Genomic DNA, 9,685 nt, shown 5'->3' with positions numbered 1-9,685 from the left:
GCCTTTGATTAAAACACACGGAGTACTTTGTATTGTTCAGGTCACCCTATTATACAAAGAGGTATGAAAACAATGAGGAGATGCAGAGAAGGTTTGCAAGTCTACCTATCAGGAAACAATGAAAAAAATGGATCGCCTTTCTCTTGAGGAAAGAAGACTGAGAAGCAATCTAACAGAAGTCTTTAAAATGATGAAAAGTTTTAATCAAGTGGATACTGGGAAAGCTTTTCTACTTGCAGGAGGCCATCAATACATGGGAATCACCGATAAATCTGGTGATTCTTAGATAACTTATTTATGCAATGAATGATAAGAACTTGAAACTTGTTACCACATGAAATAGTAATGACGTATTTAAGAGCAGTGAGGACAAGTATATGAGGAAGAAGGGAGAAAAGGATTACAGTTATATCTTTAAGAAAGGAAATAGCTTGATTGGAGCATGGGCTAGTTGCGTTGAATGGTCTATTTCTGTGCCATTTTTTCAATATAATGTTACATCTTTGGTGTTCTGTACTGTAATAGTTTAACAACAGTGCTTTGGAATTAGAATCCTGACTAAGCACTAAGCACAAGAAGTGCTCTGTTATATTTCTAGCTCAATCAGGTCCTCTAGTGGCAAAGGATAAGTAAAAAATATTATAACATTGCAGATTATCAAGAATTTGCTGATAATGATATAACAGGGCATTCAGATGATACTATTTACTATAACATTTTAATCTTATCATGAGAGTAACGTCAGTAAATTTGGGTCACAATTCATTGACTGCTGGTTGCTTATATTCCCATGTTTCAAGAAGATAAAATGTAGAAACAAAGAACTGCAGATACTAGTCAACACACAAAAAGTTGAGGGACTGGACATCCATGGCGAAGATGAGGCAATTGGATCCAGAGAAGGTTCCATGGCCTGCTGAGTTCATCATGTTATATCCTTATGAAGTAATGTCAGGGTTTATGGGGAGAAGGCAGGAGAATGGGGTTGAGAGTGAAAGATAGATCAGCCATGATTGAATAACGGAGTTGGCAATGGGCAGAATGGCCTAATTCTGCTCCTATATCCTATGAGTTAATGGGCATGGGGAATGGTTGGTGGTGAGAAAGGGAGTCACAAAGGGACTGTTCCCCCCAGAAAGCTAGAAAGGGAAGGTGAGGGGAAGACGCATCTGATTTTGGAATCTCATGGGCCATAATGGAATTGGGACGGCCAGTGGGAGGGAAGGTGAGTACCAAGAAACTTGACTGGAGAAGACGGAATGAGAGGAGAAATGCAGAATGTAGAGATGCAACAAGGGCTTTGTCAGCCATGGTAGTGGAGAGAAATGCAAGTGATTCACTGCTTCACATAGAACCACTGTTTGGATTCCTGCACTGTGGAAAGGGAAGAGATAAAAGTACAGATGATTTATGATGTGATATGGTGGTGGCCCTGATTTGTTTTGGCCTTTTCCTACCTCCAGCTCTTCCCCTTCTACTTTCAAGCTGAAGAAGGATTCTGACCTGAAGCATCACCCATCTTATTTCTCCAGAGATGCTGCCTGACCAGTTGAGTGACTCCAGTACTTTGTGTCTTCCTTCGGTATAAACCAGCATCTGCAGTTCCTTCCTATGCAGGTAAAAGTACAGGTTTTGCATCTCCTGAATTTTTATGGGAAGAGGAATAAAGGGAGTGGGCGACGGAAACAGAAAGACAGATACAGTACGAACCTTCAGAAAGTTAACATGAGAGGGGACCCCCTGGTGTCAGAAAAACACCTCTTCATAACATAGTCAAAATAATAAATAGCTTGTAAAATGTAATTTTGAAAAACTCCTCAAGTTTTTGGTGACGTGCTTCAGTTCATATCCTCCCAAACCTATATGCAAGAAAGCCAATGTGCATAAAAATAAAGTCAATTGAAAAGTCTAGAAATAATTAATAATGCAGAAATATTTTGTTGCACTGTGTTCCGGGATATCTAAACTTTATTTTTAATAAGAACATACATGTTAATCTCCATCCAATTTCTGCGGGATGACTGTGTGGCTTTAAACCATAGCCATCATTATTCTGCTAAATGATTTCCCGTGCCAGACTGTGACATGAGGAATTTATGATATGTTGATATATTGCGGCACCTAGCTGCTGTGTGTGTACACATCTGTGAGGCTCTCAGACTGAACACTTCACTGCACACACTGGTGGGGAAGCTTACACCTTTCTGCTGCCTTTAAGGTAAGATCAATGGCAAACCTTTCATCAAATGATAAATCTGTCTTATTGTATTTTCAGCTGTCCTCTTCCACAGTTTGTGAAACTTGTCAAAGTTTTATACTTTTTCCATATGCATTTTGTCAAAGTAAATTCCAGCAAAGGTTGGTTACTCAAGTCAACCTGGTTAAACATTATCTTAACGTCTGAACTTCTGTAAGGTTTTGATTAATATATCTGCAACGTCCATGCTAATTCTCAAAGCTGAAACTTTCAACACTTTCAACACAACTTCAATCAGTTCCCTAATTCTGCCATGGAGTTTGAGATCACTGGCACAACAAGCTTTCAACATATCTCCTTACAGATCTGCTCTCAAAGACAAGCGAGTATGTATGTAATAAGCATAACTGCTTGAACCTTTCAACAGTTTTGCCCTGAGCTCTTGTCTGGTATTGATCATGAATGTCCTTCATTGTGTCTGGACCAGGAAGATGTCTTCACACGCACCGAACCTTGATCTCAACACAAAAAAATCCACAGAGCAAATACAAATGACAGCTTTTCAATTCAGCGTTGTACCTGTCCATCCTTCATGTGTCGAATGTGCACTTTTATAAATCGAAAAGTAAACCTTTCAGTCAGTTGTGACCATGTGTTGCCCCAAGAATTAAAGCTGTCTGCATTAATAGAGAATGATCAATATGTTCTGTCTGAAAATTCATTATTATACAGCATCAGGATGAAAGCTTTTCAGAAATATTTCTCAAAGGAAGTGTGGTAATTTGTTGCATCTTAAAGTCAGTGTCTGTATCAAAGGTAACCTTTGTCCAAAATCAAAATGGCAAATATTGGAAATGTGCAGAAGGTCTGTCTGTCAATAACAATGACAAGATGCCGCAGGATTGATTTGGGGGGGGGGGTTCTGAGCGCTCTCGTAATTTTGTCCAGATTAAAGGAGGTGTCGGACCACCAGTTGCCAGAGAATTGGTGGTGGACCTGTATCTGTGATACTGCTAGCATTAACTTACCCTGCCACTTCCCCGAGTCCTGTGGAAGTGGATAAATCCAGATTATCTTTTCCCAATGACAATCCTCCACCAGCCCCCCACCAGTTTTGGGGATCACAGGCTACTTTCCCCAGCCTGGAATATTTCTTCTACTTTCCTTAGAATCACTTGTACCCTGCGCTCCCTGCCTCTGTCCATGCACCATTCCCCAGTAATAAACTCGCAGTCTGATTGAACCACCATTGAGCCTACCAGTCACTCTCCGCCAAAAGTCCCCCCAAAACACACAGAACCATGCCAAGGCCCTGAGAAACAATAACATCCAGGTTCAGGAACAACTTCATCCCAACAAACATCATGCACTACAACCTCCAACTAAGCTTCAAACTACAGAGTCTTGGGGGGCATTGTTTTTTTCAATCATTTTTATCTTTGCACTATTATTGATTGCCTCTTTTTTTATGTACTGCGTTTATTTTCTGTTGTTTACTCTGAGATTTACAGAGTACTATGTGCACATATCTGTTGTGCTGCTGCAAGTAAGAATTTCATTGTTCTGCTTCGGGACATATGACAACAAAACACTCTCGACTGTTAACTCTTGCCTCTCCTGAGGCCATTGGCCTTGCAAGGCAAAGTTTCCCTCTCATAAGACTGAATGGAGAATGGGGCAACAGTCAAGGGTACAGTAAATGTGGGGAAGTAACCCTTAAGAAACCTTAATTCGCTACTTTTGAGATTGAACCCATTTTTGGGCACCTACTAATGGCACCATAATTCTCATGCATGCTTACAAGGACAGTTTGCAGATCAGGGCTTGCTTCCTGCTGATGGTGCCTATGATGCTCCACATCTACATCTGCCTGGTCTCGGGGCAGAGGTCCGGTCATGAGGCACTCGCTGTCTCAGTGGCCTGGTCAGAGTGGTGGAGTGGTGCCTTGGGCTTGCAATGGTGCCCCAGGGAAACCCACCATCCTAATGCTTAAGACCCACCAGTGTTCTGGCCCCAGCATAGTCTCTGACATTCAGACACTTTTTAAAAAGTATAAAATGAAATCAATTTGTTTTTTTAACAAAATAAGAAAATTAAGTTATATAAAAACAAACAAATAAATTGGAAATATTGTGCTAAACAGAAACAATAATTAAAAAAAAGAGGAATCTGCTGAGATTTGATGTCTGGAGCACACCTACTCGGAAATCAATGGTTTTGCAGGCCCTATACCTGGTTGAATCTGAAATCTGAGCGGTGATTACCCAACGAAAAGAGATGTTCAACCCAAAATGCTTAAGTAACTTAGCGGGACAGGCAGCATCTCTGGAGAGAAGGAATGGGTGACGTTTCGGGTCGAGACATTTCCATGGCCAAGACCCTCGATCCGAAACGTCACAAATTCCTTCCCTCCAGCGATGCTGCCTGTCCTGCTGAGATACTCCAGCATTTTGTGTCTATCTTCGATTTAAACCAGCATCTGCAGTTCCTTCTTACACAAAAAGAGATGCTCTACTTTTGAAGCAATTTAAAGTTTTATTTGCTACCCTAAAGTGCTAAATATAAACTTAATAAGTTTTAAAATTGATCTCTGTAAATTGAAACTTGCATGTGATATTTTTATAATTCACTCGGAGATAACATTCCCCATTGAAGGCTTTCAAAAACTGTAACGGAAGCCAGTTTTCAAGAGCCTATAAAATATCATTGTGTGATAGAATAAGCATTGTTGATCATAAATGTGCAAAATAGAAAGCGGCCTAGTTTTGCCAAGGTTAAATATTGTCCTTTATTTGAATTGTTGGTGATTGCCCTTCAAGGCTGCCCTTCAACTGTTTTGCAGCATCTTGAAACTTATATAGGCCACTCTCCAACATACAGTACACAGGGATTACAATATACACAAGGTTCAGTCTGTGGAACGGTCTCGACCCGAAACGTCACCCACTCCTTCTCTCCAGAGATGCTGCCTGTCCCGCTGAGTTACTCCAGCATTTTGTGTCTATCTTCGGTTTAAACCAGCATCTGCAGTTCCTTCCTACACAAGAATTAAGTTCCATGAACACTTACGCACGTCAGATCTTACGTAAGTCAGAATCACCAACCCCATTCCCCGCCCCAGGTAACTCACTGAGAGGATTAACAGTTTCAGTGTGTGTCCAGCTTCATCCAGGACTCTTCCTGCGGTGCACAGACCTCTGGGCAAGTGCTGCCACCATTGCCGGTTTGAGTACCGTCTCGCTATTGAAACACATTCTGCCGTGCGCAGCCTTCTGGACAAACACTGCCACCATTGCCGACTCGTTTCCGAGGTAACCTTGAATGAACATGCAGTGTTGTGGAAATTACAAACTGCCTTGATTGCACCATGGACTGAGTACAACATTTGTTTATGTGAGCGCGGGTTTTTGCGCAAGTCACCTATTGTGTAAGTCAGGGATTGTGTGTAAAATATTCACTTTGTAGATGCTGGATACTGCCAGGAAAACGGAGCTTCCCCAATGAACACCATGTGGAATCCAATGACACTAAAAGGATGTTCAGAAGGATGAGGGGGTCCTGATTGAAACTTACCAAATAGTGAAAAGTGGAGAGGATGTTTCCACTAGCGGGAGAGTCTAGGACGAGAGGCCACAGTCTCAGAATAAAAGAAAAGAGATGAGGAGGGATTTCTTTAGTCAGAGGGTGGTGAATCTGTGGAATGCATTGCCGCAGACGGCTGTGAAAGCCAAGTTAATGGATAACAGATTCTTGATTGGTAATGGGCCTGTCCCACTTAGGCTATTTTTAGGCGACTGCCGGTGACTGTCATAGTCGTAGCAGGTTGCCGAAAAACCGGCGACTGGACCCCCCTTCGACATAAAATTTAAAATAGAATCATTACTTTAACAACAAAAAAAAACACAGTCAGCACCGGCGACAACCTATGTTAACCTGGTGACAACCTATTTTAACCAGGCGACAACTACGACAGCACCTACATCAGGAGAAGTCAAACTATGCTCATTGACGTCAAACCCACTGTCGCCGACTGTCTCAGAAAAATGTTCAACATGTTGAAAATCCAGCGGCAACCAGAAAGACGCTACGACTCTTTGGGCGGCTGAGGAGACTACTCACGACCATACAGGCGACACCCCGGCGACCATGTGGTGACAGCCTAGTCGCCTGTAGTCGCCTAAAAAATAGTCTAAGTGGGACAGGCCCATTAGGGTGTCAAAGGGGAATGGGGTTGAGGGGGAAAGATAGATCAGCCATGATCAAATGGTGGAGTAGGCTTGATGGGCTGAATGGCCTAATTCTGCTCCTATAACTTATGAACTTACAATGAGCAACCAGTGCATTTTATAAAACACAGGCACGGGTCCTGGACTTCTTACAAATTAAAAGGCTAAAGGACATTACATTTTTTCATGTAATTGCTATTTGCTTAGTCTCTAAAACTGCATCTGTAATTGCATGGCCCCCGAATCAGCCTCAATATCCTGGCAATCTTGAAGCTTCAGTTACAGCCCTCTGGTAGACCTGTGCAACTTGGTATGAAAGTTTAACACTGTAGGGGTTAATCCGTGAAACATTATTTACAAGGAGACCATTGTACGTTACTTCGGATCCTCAGGGTGCCTACATCCAATAATTTCCCTTTGGAAATTGAACATTCATCTTAAAAAGTTGCAATGTGGGAAAAGTGACGTAGTCATCAGTAGTGGAAACCATGAGTCAGATGGTGGCAGCGAACACAAATCTAAAATGGCATGAGAAGGGGAAAAAAAAAGGATCTGGTGTTTTCACAGAAGAGGGGATTAATTAATGTGAAGATACTGTAGATGCAAAATGCTGCGGGACAGGCAGCATCTCTGGATAGAAGGAATGGGTGATGTTTTGGGTCGAGACCCTTCTTCAGACTGGTAATTCATGCAACAGGCCAGAGGTGTGAATGTTGTACTTCGGTGGAGATTTAGTCAGGGATGCTGCAAGAGTGGTGATTGCAATGAGAGTGTGAAGAGGCATGTCAAAGATTTGACTCAAAGCTGCGACCTTTGGAAAATGACAGCATGTTAGATCTCATGGCTTGAGTGTACATTGTGAACCATTGAGGTCATTGCTGCAGATCTAAAGGAAGATCCATTCTACTCAAAATAAATACATTAATGGGCAGCTCTTAAAAAGGCAAAATGCAAAACAAAAACAGAAAGAATTTAATGAGTCCTTTTCAAACATTTTCACATTTTGAAAGGTTAAATGCATGGTGGAGCAGCGGTAGAGTTGCTGCCGTACAGCGCTTACAGCACTTACAGCGCCAGAGGCCCCGGTTCGATCCTGACTACGGGTGATGTCTGTACGGAGTTTGTACATTCTCCCCGTGTGACCGTGTGGGTTTTCTCCGAGACCTTCGGTTTCCTTCCACACAGGTTTGTAGATTAATTGGCTTGGTTTAATTGTAAATTGTCGCTAGTGTGTAGGATAGTGTTAATGTGTGGGGATTGACGCTGTATCTCTAACCTAAACTAAACTAAAAGATACAAGTACAACAAAACGTTTATGTTTTAAAGATGTTTCGAAAATTCTGTACCTTGTGTAAATTGGGCGTGGAAGTAGAAAGGATTGACTCCAATCATTTCCAAACAGGACCTTTCAAAAACTGTGATTGAAATAAGCTGTAAGGTTTTAAGATATAACTACTAAATAGAAACCATTGCTGATAGACATGTCTGAATTTAAACTGGCACAGCTTTTATCAAGCTTAAATATCTTGTTTTTGTTTTTCAAAATTTTAGGTTAGTCCTAAATTGAATATACGTTTGGTACAATTTGTGGATGTTGGTTTTAAGTAAACGAGAAACATGGAGTTACAGAAAATGATTATCATTAATTCACACCAAGATAGAGCACACCTGCTTCTGTTTACATCCATCCTTAAAATAGAAACTTCTAAATCTCCAGCTCCACATCAGCTGTCAGTAATTGCATTGAAATTCAGTTCATGTGTGGGGTGATGTTTCCCATTGTATACCTTGCTGCCTCTTCGTCTCTTTCTGACCATGATTTTCAGGCCTGGTGCTCATGTTGGGGAACAGAATATTTTGTGCACACATCGCTCCTTTTACTCTTCTCCTGGATCAGGAAAGACAGGACCAATGGATAACTATCGAGTTAAATCTTTACAGAGTGCGAGTATGACCTCATATTAGGTATTGTGTTTCTGCATACTTTGGAAAAGGTACAGACTGGAGGAACAAGGCAATCCTGTGGAACATGCCGTAGGAAAGATTGCATAGGAACATAGGAATGTACACGACTAGAAAATGCTTTCAGTTATCTGCCTCCACATTCTCCCGTCTTTCCGCTTAAATCACGTTTTTTTTTCTTAAACTATTCCATTGCCTCTTTCATTTATCCTGTTCCAACGTCTTCGAGGGAGTCAATGAAAGTCAAATATAAAATAAAAATTCAGCGTGTCTTATTTTGAGTAGGGAGGAACTGCAGATGCTGTTTTAAACTGAAGACGGACACAAGAGGCTGGAGTAACTCAGCAGTTCAGGCAGCATCTCTCTTATTTTGAGTTTGATTCTACGATCAAATAAACTGAAACTTTATGAATTTTTGGAGCAAACCAGAATTAAGTTCTTAAAAATACAATGGTAAAGTAAATTGAAATATCTCCTTCCCAGCAAACACACACCAAGGGAGCATAAATCTAAATTAGTTCAAAATAAGTTAAAAATTATTCCGATAAAAGGATTTTAATTCAAGAGAAATGAACACTTCTGAAACCCTACCAAATTAAAATCAAATTATCAGCAGCATTCAAATGCACTTGACATCTGCTGTGTGAGTTCAGGGAATTGATGGGCAGAGCACGTTGGAACACTTTTCCTTTACCCAGGTAGGCACAAGTTTAACAAGACCAGAATAAAGTAACCTGCTTGACTGGTACTCTATCCACCACCCTAAACATTCATTCTCTCTACCACCAAAGTACCATGGCTGGAGTAGGCACCATCTACCATCTACCATCTACAAAATGCCCCGCAGTTCTTCGACCAGGCTACACTGACAACATCTCCCAAACCCATACTCTGGACCACCTAGAAGGACAAGAAGTAGGCAGATGGAAACACCATCTAATCTTGGTCTCCCCCACCCAAGTCATTTATCATTAAAAACTATCACTGTGTTTCATTTCATCACTGTGAGACTACACTCAGCAGAAAAAAACTGCTATGGTCCAAAAAGTGGTCCTAGCACCAATTTCTCAACAGAGATGGCGATAAATACTGTTCTTGTCAGTGTGAGTGCCCCCCACATATTCAATGTTGAGGCTTAATTCAGATATCCGAATCAGCTCATAATAAGGACATTTATTTATTTGATACTTGCTCAAACTAATATAAAAATGGATCAGTAGAATAGTGAACATCACCTCTCAGGTACATTTGGACAGACCACCTGGTGAGTCAATGAATAAACTGCATGCCTTGTTATCAT

General features: G+C 41.2%; 1 protein-coding gene across 2 annotated transcripts in view; it reads left to right on the top strand.

The window, feature by feature from the left end:
* Window positions 1–2,120: 2,120 nt before the first annotated feature.
* palmd (palmdelphin) overlaps window positions 2,121–9,685 on the top strand; it is a 78,025-nt gene continuing 70,460 nt past the window's right edge. For both annotated transcript variants that reach the window (XM_033028881.1, XM_033028878.1), the window contains exon 1: window positions 2,121–2,218. The gene's annotated coding sequence lies outside the window, so the exon portion shown is untranslated. The remainder of the gene's footprint in view (window positions 2,219–9,685) is intronic.

This window comes from Amblyraja radiata, chromosome 10 (genome assembly GCF_010909765.2).
Source record: "Amblyraja radiata isolate CabotCenter1 chromosome 10, sAmbRad1.1.pri, whole genome shotgun sequence".
Classification (NCBI taxonomy): domain Eukaryota; kingdom Metazoa; phylum Chordata; class Chondrichthyes; order Rajiformes; family Rajidae; genus Amblyraja; species Amblyraja radiata.
Note: the sequence above shows the minus strand (reverse complement) of the source record. Positions and strands in the feature narration are given on the sequence as shown.